The sequence below is a fragment of the Myotis myotis genome, unplaced genomic scaffold (genome assembly GCF_014108235.1).
Source record: "Myotis myotis isolate mMyoMyo1 unplaced genomic scaffold, mMyoMyo1.p scaffold_m19_p_9, whole genome shotgun sequence".
Classification (NCBI taxonomy): Eukaryota; Metazoa; Chordata; class Mammalia; order Chiroptera; family Vespertilionidae; genus Myotis; species Myotis myotis.
This window is the reverse complement of record NW_023416401.1, coordinates 19,119,739-19,134,136: the sequence shown is the minus strand read 5'-3', so window position 1 is coordinate 19,134,136 and position 14,398 is coordinate 19,119,739. Positions and strand designations below refer to the sequence as shown.

At 43.6% G+C, this 14,398-nt stretch overlaps 1 protein-coding gene across 8 annotated transcripts in view; it reads left to right on the top strand.

Annotated features, from left to right (window-relative positions):
* KIAA1328 (KIAA1328 ortholog) overlaps positions 1–14,398 on the top strand; it is a 176,906-nt gene that overhangs the window by 72,923 nt on the left and 89,585 nt on the right. Inside the window, exon 1 of one of the 8 annotated variants that reach the window (XM_036321369.1) lies at positions 6,388–6,488. The exons of the other annotated variants lie outside the window; for them this stretch is intronic. The gene's annotated coding sequence lies outside the window, so the exon portion shown is untranslated. Of the gene's footprint in view, positions 1–6,387; positions 6,489–14,398 lie in introns of those variants that run through there. 8 annotated transcript variants of the gene reach the window in all.

Here is a 14,398-nt window from a genome sequence, read left to right as displayed (position 1 = left end):
CCCATAATGCCAGCCAAGGGCCAGCCTTACAAGCAGCCTTTCTAAAGATAGTCTCTGACATGCTATGTTAATTCTTTTCTTTGTCTCTATATGACTCAATCACATACAGACTTGGAGCTTTAACCTACTTATAACTTTCCTTATGTCTAATCTCTCTACAGTCTTTTTTGTTATCATTAGTATCACTTAGAGATTAGTAGAAATATATGTACTATGCACCTACTCTTTTGCCTAATGGAGCCATTTCTATGTCTTTAGGTTATACCACCAAATCTTTCCTCTTCATCCTTGCCACTGTTTTTGTTTTTGTTTTTAATTTGCCTTGTTTTGTTCTTCAAGAATATGGTTTCACAGTTGCATCTGAGCCTTTAACCACAGATTCTTTTCTCCCTCAAAGCTGCAGGTTAATATTGTCTGAAAGAAGATTGCATGAATACCTACCAATATGCTTAATTTTTAGAAACCTTAGAGTTGAGCCTATAGCACCCTAGGGAAGCTCTTATGTCTGTTATAGATATAAATTATAGGTATTATGTGAGCAGACTGAGAAATAAATTGGGCCTTTAAATCAGGTCTAAATGACTGTGATTGCATACTTCTAAGTGATTTAAGATTTAAGAATAAAGAAAATGCTTTATTCTGCTGGTAGTATCCCAGTTAAAAGCATTTGGGTAAAGATGATAGGGAAGAGATATGGAAGTGATGAAATTGTGGTAGTAAACAAAATAGGAGTAGATGATGCTGCCCTAAAAACTGAGTGAAGGTTAGCATAGAAATAAGATATTATAGTAATAGGGACATCAAATTTATAATATTGAACATATGCTAGAAGACTCATTGTTGTAAATTCAGAATATGTAATAATGTTTGGCCCAAGTGAAGGTAAAGGAGGTAGTGAGAAGTACTATTACTTTGGAGTTAATTTTAACTAACAAGGAAAACCTAAATGGTGAGGAGCAAGTGATAGGAACTTTTCAGAGGAAGTCACCATTTCATTTCAGAATTCATATTAGTAAAATAACAGGTGGGAATATCAACCAGAGGGCCCAGTAGCATCATTAGTAAGTTCTACCAACAGTTAAAGAAATAATTCCAATTCTACATAAAGTCTTCTAGAAAATTAAAGAAGAGGGAATACTTCCAAGTTCATTCTATGTGGCCAACGTCACCCTGATGCCAATACCAAAGATGTCAGTTCTCTCCAAAGTGATTTAAAGATTCAATGCAATCCCAATCAAGATACCAGCAAGGTTTTTTCTAATTTCTTAGAAAAGAAAAGGCAAGTTGATTATAAAATTGATATGGAAATGTAGAGGCCCTAGAATAACCAAGACAGTGTTGAAAAAGAACAAACTCAGAGGGCTAACACTGCCTAATTCTCAGTCTTATTATAAACCTAGAGTGCAGTGTTGATACAAAGATAGACAAATCAGTGAAATAGAGAATCCAGAAGTAGATCCAAACAAATATGCCTAAATGATTAGTTGATAAAAGTGCAAAAGACATTTAGTGGAGAAGGAATAGTCTTTTCAACAAATGGATATCTCACAATTGCATATGCAATGCAAAAGAAGTGAACTTGGATCTGTAACTTACCCCATATATAAAAATCACCTCAAAATGAATCATAGACCTAAATGTGAAACCTAAAAGTGTAAAGCTCCCAGAAGAAAACATGAGAAAATCCAAGCAACCTTGGGTTATTCATAGATTTATCAGCTACAACACCAGAAGCACCATCCATAAAAGAATTAATTTAGAAGTTGAATTTCATTAAAATGAAAAACTTCTGTTTTTTAAAAGACCCTGTTAAAAGAATAAAAAGACATGGCACAGATTGAAAGATTTGGAATGTGAATGGTTGATATAGGATTCATCCAGAATATATAAATAACTCACAAAATTCAATAATAAGGAAAAAACTACTGAATTAAAACAATGGGTAAAGATTGGACAGATACTTCACACACAAAAAAGATATATAGATGGCAAATAGGCATGTGAAAAGATGCTCAATATCATTAATAACTAGGGAAATTAACATAAAACCCCAGTAATACCCCACTACATATGTATTAGAAATTTAGCTATTGGCCAGCATTAAAAAAGCTTGTCCTGTCCAACAAAGATATGGAGGAACTAGAACTGTCATGCACTCACTGCTGATAGGAATGTAAAATTGTACAACCACTTTGCAAAAACAGTTTTAACTTTTTAAGAAAGTGACATATACCTACTATGTGATTCATCCATTTTACCTAGGTATTTATTCAAGAGAAATCAGTGTATACCAACAAACTAATGTTCACAGCAGGTTTATTAGCTTCAAAATGGAAACAGCCCAAAGGAAAGAGAAACATGGTAATTGGCGTACGAATGCTACCCTTCCCATTGGCTAATCAGCAAGATATGCAAATTAACTGCCAGCCAAGAAGGCGGCCGGCAGCCAGGCAGCTTGAAACTAACATGAGGCTTGCTTGCTTCAGTGACGGAGGACTCCAACGTTCCCCGCCTGCCTTGCCGGCCACTGAGCTTGCAGTTTAAGAAACATTGTAACAAATATAGAAGCTAAACAAAACCCCAGAAACCTGCTTTCAGCGAGCCCGGGATCTCAGAGCTGGAGTTATACATTGTTTCGATTATAGAACCTAAACAAACCAGATACCTACTTTCAGCAGCAGAGGCCTCAGAGCTGGAGCCAGAGCTAAAGCTGGCCCAGAATAAAAAGAAAAAAAGGAGCAGTTGGGAGCTTCAGTCGGCCTGAAAACAGCCCTCAGCCCCTCACCCAGACTGGCCAGGCACCCCAGTGGGGACTCCCACCCTGAAGGGTGTGTGACCAGCTGCAAACAGCCATCATCCCCTCACCCAGGCTGGCCAGGCACCCCAGTGGGGACCCCCACCCTGATCCAGGACACCCTTCAGGGCAAACCAGCCAGCCCCACCCATGCACCAGGCCTCTATCCTATATAGTAAAAGGGTAATATGCCTCCCAGCACCGGGATCAGCGGAGCCGAAGGCCTCCCGGCACCGGGATCAGCGTGATGGGGGCAGCGCCCAAATCCCCTGATCACCCTGCGGCTCTGTGTGTGACAGGGGGCGGGCCAGAACCTCCCTATCCGCCCTGCTCTGTTCGTGACAGGGGAAGGCGCCCCAACCCCCTGATCAGCCCTGCTCTGTGCCTGATAGGGGGGAGCTCCCCAAGCCCCTGATCGCCCTGCGGCTCTGTGTGTGACAGGGTGCGGCGCCTCAACCCCCTGATCAGCCCTACTCTGTGTATGACAGGGTGCGGCGCCCCAACCCCCCCCCCCCCACACACACACACACAGGCCCTGCTCTGTGTGTGATGGGGTAGAGCCATAACCTCCCCATCAGCCCTGCCCTGAGTGTGAGAGTGGCAGCGCCCCAACCCCCTGATCAGCCCTGCTCTGTGGGTGATAGAGGGCGGCGCCGCAACCCCCTGATCCGCCCTGCCCTGAGTGTGACAGGGGGCGGTGCCCCAACTCCCCTATCGGCCCTACTCTCTGAGTGACAGGGGGGAGCTCCTCAACCCCCTGATCGGACCTACTCTGTGCATGACAGGGGGGAGCTCCCCAACCCCCCTGATGGGCCCTGCTCTGTGTGTGACAGGGGGCAGCGCCCCAACGCCCTGATTGGCCCTACTCTGTGCATGACAGGGTACGGAGCCCCAACCCCCCTGATGGGCCCTGCTCTGTGCGTGACAGGGGGTGGCGCCGCAACCTCCCCATCGACCCTGCCTTTAGTGTGACAGGGGGCGGGGCCCCAACCCCCCAATCGGCCCTGCTCTGAGCGCAACCAGGGGCTGCACCTAGGGATTGGGCCTGCCTTCTGCCACCCGGGAGAAGGCCTAAGCCAGCAGGTCGTTATCTCCCGAGGGGTCCCAGACTGTGAGAGGGCACAGGCTGGGCTGAGGGACCACCACCCCCCCCCCCGCCCCCGAGTGCATACATTTTTGTGCACAGGGCCTCTAGTGTGTGTATGTGTATTAGTGTATATATCTACACTAATAAAAGAGAAACATGGTAATTGGCGTATGACCGCTACCCTTTTCATTGGCTAATCAGCGAGATATGCAAATTAACTGTCAGCCAAGATGGCGGCCGGCAGCCAGGCAGCTTGAAACTAACATGAGGCTTGCTTGCCTCAGTGACGGAGGATCGTTGGAGGAAACCAACGTTCCCCACCTGCGGCTGCAGGCCTCTGAGCGGGCAGTTTAAGAAACAGTGTAACAAATACCGCCGGACTTCAGCCAGCAGATTCGCAACATTGTAAGCAAAGGCCAGAAACCTACTTTCAGCACGGAGGCAGGCCTAAGAGCTGGAGCCAAGCCTCAAGGTAAAGCTGGCCCAGAATAAAAAAAAAAAAAAGAAAAAGAGCGGTTGGGAACTTCAGTCACTCCCAGCCTGAAAACAGCCCTCAGCCCCTCACCCAGACTGGCCAGGCACCCCAGTGGGGACCCCCACCCTGATCCAGGACACCCTTCAGGGCAAACCAGCCGGCCCCACCCATGCACCAGGCCTCTACCCTATATAGTAAAAGGGTAATATGCCTCCCGGCACCGGGATAAGCGTGACAGGGGGCAGCGCCCAAACCCCTGATCACCCTGCGGCTCTGTGTGTGACAGGGGCGGGGCCACAACCCCCTGAGCAGCCCTGCTCTGTGCCTGATAGGGGGGAGCTCCCCAACCCCCCCACCCCCCGCTCTGTGTGTGATGGGGTAGAGCCATAACCTCCCCATGGGCCCTGCCCTGAGTGTGAGAGTGGCGGCGCCCCAACCCCCTGATTGGCCCTGCTCTGTGCGTGACAGGGGGTGGCGCCGCAACCTCCCCATTGACCCTGCCTTGAGTGTGACAGGGGACGGTGCCCCAACCCCCCAATCCGCCCTACCCTGAGCGTGACTGAGGGTGGCATCACAACCTCCCAATCTGCCCTGCTCTGTGCATGATGGGGCAGCGCCCCAACTCCCCAATCGGCCCTGCTCTGAGCCTGACCAGGGGCTGCACCTAGGGATTGGGCCTGCCCTCTGCCACCCGGGAGCAGGCCTAAGCCAGGAGGTCGTTATCTCCCGAGGGGTCCCAGACTGCGAGAGAGCACAGGCCGGGCTGAGGGACCCCCCCCCCCTTCCCCCCGAGTGCACAAATTTTTGTGCACTGGGCCTCTAGTGTGTGTGTGTGTGTGTGTGTGTGTGTGTGTGTGTGTGTATATATATATATATATATATATATATATATATATATATATATATATGAACACTACTCAGCAATGAAAAAGGACTGCTGATAATGTGCAACAACATAAATAAATGTCAAAATAATTAAACCGAGTTTAAGAATCCAGACTTAAAAGACAAACATATTATATAATTCCATTTATAAAAACTCTAGAGAAAGCAGAGTAATCTCTGAATACAGAAAGTAGATTCTTGGTTGGGCAAATGCAGGCGTAAGGGGACTAAGTGGGAGCAAAGACAAAGGGACACAGGAGACTTTGGGGATAATGGTTTTGTTCATTATCTTGATCGTGGTGATGATCCGTGGGCCTTCACACATATGTCAAAACTCATCAACTTGTACAATTTAAATATGTGCAGTTTATTGCATGTGAGTTATACCTCAATAGCTGTTTGAAAAATGCATGATTTTCCTTTAATGTTCTGTTGCTTGGCCTTATTGTGATCTGAGCATATTCCCCAGCCCTAGTTCAGCTCTTTTTCCCTGTAATATATTTAGCATGATCTATTTAATACGCACAAAAGAAACTTGTAAGCAGTTAGTATTGCCATTATCCTAACAAATTATATATTCCTGACAAAGTGGAAATGTTCCCATTTTTATTTCTCTTTAATGACTCATTACACAGGCCTTAAATGTCAGTCTGTATTTTCAAACCTGCAGAAACCTGACTGAAGTTTACATATAAGAGCAATCAACTCTGATGGCAATAGGCTGAATATCAGTTTCTGAAAATAAACTTTATATGAATCTTTTCTCCAGGTAATTTGACTTTTAAATTCTTTTAACTATGACATTTTTATATAAGTGAATATAGATTGAAGAAGCAGCTATAAAACCGGAAATTTCCATGTTTCAATTATTTTTTACCATGCTTGTTAACAGGATATAGTTAGATATTATGCACACTTCATTGGTTTACTCCACAATAAATTACTACCTTCCTGACCACTAAATAGACAACCATTACCATGAGTTAGAAATGTTAGGCATTTGGCTATATCCCAGAATACAATTCATGGTTTTTAAATATTGTGTGTGTAAAAGTTTTTTTAAGTGATCATTTGACAAGCTACTCCATTCTACTTCATAAGCCATATTTGAGGGTATTGATTTATAATTATAGTCTTGCTCTAGAATCTGCTGTTTGGTGGACACGATATTTTTCTGCTGATTATTCAAGGATTCCTCCTGAATGCCATGCTAAGAGCTTGAACTTTGGAGCTTGGGATCCTACACAGTAAGCACTACCACTTTCTGTGACCTTGAACAAGTTATGTAACATCAGCCTCAATTTCCTCATCAGCAAAATGGGGCAAATGTAATTGGCATAACTCAGGGCATCTGGTAGAATTGAACGAGTTAATAAATATTAAAGAAATAGAATGTACCTCACGTGCAGTGAGTACTAATATAACAGCCTTCAGATTGTTATCATTGTTATTGTTATAATTGATTTTTAGAGATTGTAAAATGGATTCGGGTGAAAACCAAAAATATCATCTGTTTGGGAAGGCCCTTGTGTTTATTCATCTTTTGTGCTTTCCTTTGTCCATTCTGTATTTCCTCTATGGCTGTAATTCTCAACCAGGGTCAGTGTTTATCCCTAGGGGAAATTCTGCAAAGTCTGCAGATATTTTTCATTGTTAAAATTGGGTGTTGCACCCTAGCCAGTTGGGCTCAATGGATAGAGCATCGGCCCATGGACTGAAGGGTCTCGGGTTCAATTCTGGTCAAGGGTGAGTACCTCGGTTGTAGGCCATTCCCTGGCCCTGGTCGGAGCTTGTGTGGGAGGCAACCAATTGATATGCCTTTCTCACATCGAAGTTTCTTTCTGTGTCTCTCCCTCTCCCTTCCACTCTCTAAAAATCAATGAAAAAAATATCCTTGGGTAAGGATTAACAAAACAAAACAAAACAAAATTTGGGGTGTTACTACTATCATCTAGCAGGTAGAGGCCATGGATGTTGCTAAATATCCTACAGTGTACAGGGCAGTCCACACAACAAAGAATCATCTTGTCCAAGTGTCAGGAGGCCACCTGGAGAAGCCTTGCTCTCTGGAGTGCTGACCTGATCTGGGAGCTTGAACAGCAAGTCCATGTCTGAACGGAAAGATAGAAGGAACTGAAGTCCCCTATGGCAGTGTGGCACTGTAACAGCCCTAGACTCTGCTTCCAGATGCCTCATTGCAAGAAAAAGAAAACACCTAATCTGTTTAAGCTAATGGATTTCTCTCCCCTTACACATTTTATAATTGATATTTATTTAGAAATAGTCATTAAAATTAGGTTAGCTAAAATATAAAATAGTCATAAGAGGTCTGAGGCATTGAAAAGAATAAGGAAAAGCTCACAGTGATATATATCTGCACAAAGTGGCATTTGGAAGAAAGAGTACTTGATGTGTAGAGGAGTATAAAATCTGACAGAACATGAGAATTGCTTGGCTACTGTCATACATTTGCCAGTGTTGAAAGACTAGGGATATCTTTAAAGGAGTTGTACCATTCTGTGGTTTCTTTAATGAGGCACTTTTCTGTGTCTGCTCTAATGTATTTCATTCTGGTGCCAGAATTTGGTCACTTCATCTTCCACTAGATATGCAGCTTTCTTCGATCACATAGGGACCTAACTGCCTTAGTCTCTATTACCTGGGATTGCAGGTCCACTAAAGGGAAGTGCTGAGGTAAGCAGTGTGTACAGTGAAAGAACAACAATGTTGTTTGAACTCTTTGGGCTCCTTTTCTGATTATGGGGACATCAAAGCTAAAATGATGTCTCCACTCTTGGAACTCAACTAAAATGATGCTGTCATCTGAGATTATGTCACACTATGATCTAAGGAACTGAAGCTGTTTGTTCTGATCTAACAGGGTAGTGGTATAGCAATAATTGATGGGAATAAAAAATGAAAAAAATCAACATAAAAAATTCCCTAACCATGAAATTGCCTTATGCTCTCCAGAAAGTGGTACATATACATATACATGCTGGTCCTAGCTGTCACAAAGCAATGTCATATTCACCTAAATAATAGAGACCACACAAGTAGGCATTTATGGAACATAAGAGTCTTAGTGTACTTGTAAATTTGCACCTGTGACAGCCTGATTATCAGTGCAGAATTTTAGGGGTGAAAAGCACTCCCAAATCTTCTAACCCATTCTTTTACTATTGAAGGAAATCATATATTAATAAAAGATACAGATTTTACCCTATAAAAAACCCTGAAGGGTTTCATTATATTGAAGCTAACAGCAAACACACTTTGATCTGTCCACTAACATCTCAAATTAATTTGACTAAAATTAAACTTTTGATTCCCTTCTGAACCTGTAACTAACGCCCCCCCCCCCATCTATTCAGCTCAATATATGGCACTCCCATTCTTCATATTTCCTAGGAAACAATATTTAAAGTCATAATTGACATGTCTTTTTCTCTTTCTCTCACCCCAGATTCAAATCATCATTGAATCTAGCCCATTCCTCCTCCTAAATATATCCCAACTCCTCCCATTTCTTACCTTAGTCTCACTGCTCCCACCTTAGTCCAGGTGCACTTTTCACCTGGATTACTGCCTACATTTCTACCCAAGTGAAATTTAAATCTGTATTCACATGAAAATCTGTAGTTGAGGATATTTGCAGTGGCTTCATTCATATTCACTAAGAACTGTAAATAATCCAAATGGCCTTACTTTGCAAAAAAAAGAACAAACTATTGATATGCACACTACATACATGAATCTCAAATGCATTCTGCTAAATGAAAGAATCAGACTCAAAAGCTTACATGCTATATGAGTCTATTCATACGACATTCCTGAAGAGAAAAACTACAAAGACAGAAACAAATCAAGGGCAGAGGTTAGAGGAGAGGTTGAACACAAAGTATGGGAAATTTTTCTGTATGATGAAACTACCTCGATATTATGGTGATTACCTGACTATAGTCAAAATTTCTCACCCAGCTGGTGTTGCTCAGTGGTTGAGCATTGACATATGAACCAGGAGGTCATGGTTCGATTCCTGTTCTGGGCACATGTCTGGGTTGCAGTCTCGATCCCCAGTAGGGGGTGTGCAGGAGGCAGCTGATAAATGAGTCTCATCATTGATGTTTCTATCTCTCCTTCCCTTCTTCTTTGAAATCAATAAAAATATATTTTCAAGAATTAAAAATGGAACTGCCTAATAACCCAGCTATTCCTCTTGTGGGAATATACCAGAAAAAACTCGAAACATTCATTCAAAAGAATATATGCATACCTATGTTCATTGCAGAGTTGTTTACAATAGCCAAGATTTGGAAGCAGCCCAAGTACCCATCAATCGATGAGTGGATAAAAAGCTGTGATATATTGACACAATGAAATACTACTTAGCCATTAAAAAAAAAAAAGGAAATCTTACCCTTTGTGACAGCATGGATAGATCTGGAGAGCATTATGCTAAGAAATAAGCCAGTCACAGAAAGACAAGTATCACTTGATCTTACTCATATGTAGAACCTAATGAACAAAATAAACAAAATAGAAACAGACTGACAGTTGTCAGAGGTGAGGGGGGGTTGGAGGGTTGGATGAAAAGTGGTGAAGGGATTAAGCAAAAAAAAAAAAAGAAGAAGAAGAAGAAAACTCATAGACACAGACAACACTATGGTGATTACCATAGGAGAAAAGGGTGGGGGGAGGTAGATGAGGGTAAATGGGGGACAAATTGTGATAGAAGTAGACTTGACTTGGGCTGGTGAACACACAATACAATCTACACTAATAAAAGAGAAACATGGTAATTGGCGTATGACCGCTACCCTTTTCATTGGCTAATCAGCGAGATATGCAAATTAACTGTTAGCCAAGATGGTGGCCGGCAGCCAGGCAGCTTGAAACTAACATGAGGCTTGCTTGCCTCAGTGACGGAGGATCGTTGGAGGAAACCAACATTTCCCGCCTGTGGCTGCAGGCCTCTGAGCGAGCAGTTTAAGAAACATTGTAACAAATACCGGACTTCAGCCAGCAGATTCGCAACATTGTAAGCAAAGGCCAGAAACCTACTTTGAGCCGCGGAGGCCTAAGAGCTGGAGCCAAGCCTCAAGGTAAAGCTGGCCCAGAATAAAAAAAAAAAAGAAAAAGAAAAAAAGGAGCGGTTGGGAACTTCAGTCACTCCCAGCCTGAAAACAGCCCTCAGCCCCTCACCCAGACTGGCCAGGCACCCCAGTAGGGACCCCCACCCTGATCCAGGACACCCTTCAGGGCAAACCAGCCGGCCCCACCCATGCACCAGGCCTCTACCCTATATAGTAAAAGGGTAATATGCCTCCTGGCACCGGGATCAGCATGACAGGGGGCAGCGCCCAAACCCCCTGATTGCCCTGCAGCTCTGTGTGTGACAGGGGCCGGGGCCACAACCCCCTGAGCAGCCCTGCTCTGTGCCTGATAGGGGGGAGCTCCCCAACCCTCCCCCCCCCGCTCTGTGTGTGATGGGGTAGAGCCATAACCTCCCCATGGGCCCTGCCCTGAGTGTGAGAGTGGCAGCGCCCCAACCCCCCAATCGGCCCTACCCTGAGCGTGACTGAGGGTGGCATCACAACCTCCCAATCTGCCCTGCTCTGTGCATGACGGGGTGGCGCCCCAACTCCCCAATTGGCCCTGCTCTGAGCCCGACCAGGGGCTGCACCTAGGGATTGGGCCTGCCCTCTGCCACCCGGGAGCAGGCCTAAGCCAGGAGGTCGTTATCTCCCGAGGGGTCCCAGACTGCGAGAGGGCACAGGCCGGACTGAGGGCCCCCCCTCCCCCCCCGAGTGCACAAATTTTTGTGCACCGGGCCTCTAGTCTATCTATATAAAAGCCTAGGCGACTGAATGACCAGTCGGTCACTATGACGTGCACTGACCACCAGGGGGCAGACGCTTGTGGTCAGTGCACTCCCACAGCAAGAGAGCCGCTTAGCCAGAAGCCGGGCTCACGGCTGGAAAGCGCAGCTGCAGCAGTGCAAGGCTCTCCTGCCTCTGCAGCAGCGCTACCAACAGCAGCGGCAGGCGCAGCAGGACCAGGATGAGTGAGAGCAGCGCCCAGCCCTGGCTCAGACTCCTCCCCAACCGCCTGCTGCTTTGTTCACTGCTACATCCCCTGAGGAATCCCAGATTGCAAGAGGGTGCAGGCCAGGCTGAGGGACCCCACGGTGCACGAACCTGTGCTCCAGGCCTCTAGTATACAGATGAAGTGCTATAGAATTGTACACCTGGCCCGGCCGCCATGGCTCAGTTGTTGGTTGAGCATTGACCTATGAACCAGGAGGTCCCAGTTCGATTCCCAGTCAGGGCACATGCCCACATTGCCAGCTCAGTCCCCAGTGTGGGACATGCAGCCGGCAGCCAGTTAATGATTCTCTCTCATCATTGATGTTTCTATCTCTCCCTCTCCCTTGCTCTCTGAAATCAATAAAAATAGATTTAAAAAAAAAGAATTGTACACCTGAAACCTACATAAATTTATTAACTAATGTAACTCCAATAAAGTCAATAAAATATGAAGGATGAATCTTATTGTGTGTAATTTAGGGGGAAAGTGAGTATCTTGTTAGTAATAGCAAAAGACTGTTTCAGTATAGGGAACAGAAACCACTCAAGGTATTTTAAGCAGGATGAATTTAATACTAGGAATAAATGGTTTGAAAGGGTGAAGAAACAAGTTTTATGTTGGAAGACCATAGTGACTTCCGAACAATATAGATCCAATATCCTTAGGAGGTAATGCTGTAGACCATCATTGGAGCAACGCATCTGTTGCTGCTGCACTATCTGGACCCCCAGGAAACTGCAGAATAGACCCCATCAGTGAGAACTTAGGGTTAGGGAGCCAGATCAACAAGCCATTGGTGCTTCTGCTGCTGTCACAACTACTTCTAACCCAGAAGTGTTAGAAGTAGTTGTGACAGAAGTTCCCTAAGGTGTTATCGCCAGAGAGAATTGTCATGTTTTCACTTTTGTCCTTGCCAGCAGAGACAAACTCACGTGAAATAAGCAGAACCTAATTGACACCAAGATCCCTGCCTGCAGGGGAGTCTAGTGATTTGTAGCGTCTCAGATTTTACAGTTAAATGGAGGGTGGAGTGAGCCATTTCTCAACAGTCAGCACAGTATCTAAACCCCCATCAATAGGGACTTTAATAAATTACGGTATGTTATACAGTAGATGAAGGGTTGACCCAAGCGGTAGGTATTCCATAAGATACAAGCTTGAGTGTTGGTTAGTAAATTCTGGTAATTTAACTTTAACTTAAATCTTGCCTATACTAAAGCCAGTATTTATATTGCAGTTTCTGTAATACTGCTTTCAAATTAGTGCTGTAAAACACTGCTATTCTTGAAAATAGTTAAATAACTTACCTTTTTCAAAATTAATTTGAAAGATGACAGCACAGATTAGACTTTCTAATATCCAGAATGCCATACATAAGTTTAGAGAACAAGAAATTCTCAATAAGCCAGTCTGAGAAAGGCAAGTATCACATGATCTCACTTGTATGTGAGATAATATAATAGATCTTTGACAGCTTTCTGTGTGAGGGAAATCAGCTACAGAACAATTATCAAGTTGATATAGAATCAATTGCAAATATCTCGGAGGGCAGGGAGGTGGACATAACCTTCTCCCTTGTCTGTGAAGTCGAAATGTTGGCGTTCAGATAGTGTATGGATCACTTTTCCTGGAGGAATGGCTGATGACATCCTCTCAGGTAGAACCTGCTAGCAATAGTCTGTGTTCATGCTCATACACACAGGGATGGGTTTGAATAGCCTGGCTGAAAACTATAAAGCTTTAAGGACAAGTCTTTAGTTTGTGAACACAACTCTTGTGGTAAATTCTGCCCACTGTCACCCCCACAAAGTCAAGTTCAACTTATGAAGTATTTTTAAACAAAAAATAAGCTATTTTAAAGTATGCAAGCAATGAGATTAGAGTGAATTGTCTCAGAAGCTAAATGGCCAGACTTCCTCCAACAGATTTTAATTATTTTGATAGTTTTCCCCAAATGAAGACTTGCAGTAGCCATTTTAAGTAAACTAGAGCAGCTCTTTTATCTTCATTGTAAGCTTCAGACCCTAAATAAAGCATAAAGTTGGGCAGTGCAGTGTTTAATTTTCAAATTGGATTTTTCATTATGTCTTATGATAACTTTTTATTTTTATCAAGTTGCATCTCAGCCTTCTGCTTAGACTCAAGAAGATTTATGGCAAATGATCAGGTTGCTTATTTGGACAAACAAATGCAATAAATCAGTTTACTATTTCAATATGATGTTATTAATAGAACACATTATTTTGTTCAATATTATTATATCTTTAAAATTAAGCGGAACATTAGTGGCAATGAAACTAGTTTCAATCAATACATTCCTGTAATGAAACCTATTGCATAAGAAACTTTTCTTTTTAAGAAGGAAAAATGTCCTTAGCACGATTAACAAGTTCTGACTCTAGACATGGCAATTCACAACTTCTAAAGGCTGCTTGTGCCCTAGCCGGTTTGGCTGCTGACTGTAGGGTCCTGGATTTGATTCAGGTCAATGGCACATACCTTGATTGCAGGCTCGATCTCCAGCTGGTCGGGCACATGCGAGAGGCAGCCAACGTGTCTCTCTCACATTGATGTTTCTCTCTGTCTCTCCCCCTCCCTTCCACTCTAAAAATCAATGGAAAAATATCCTCAGATGAGGATTAACAACAACACAACAAAAGACTATTTGGTAAGATTCTTTTTTTCTGTTTCAGTATTAAGGTAGTTCCTTGAAAGCTCCTCACAGAACTTAGAACATGATTGAAGAATTTAGACACCACTTGCCCTGGCAGGGCCCCAAACGTGCTTCCGTGAAATCGAGATCAGAGAGGATTTTTAAGAAAGGGAGAGCTGGTGACACTCAAAAGCAGAAGAAATTTATCAAGAGTATTAAGAAATTTATGGATGAAAATGAGTAATGAATGAAAAATGAGTAATATTCAGATTATATATTTTGAAACTCATGTAATAATCAGAACTTCCTAATATTAGAATCCTGATTTAGACCCTCAGCCACCCGCTATATTTCCAATTGAGATTTTTTAGAATGACGGTCTTAACATTAAAGGAGGCTGAAGTCTCAGGTTGA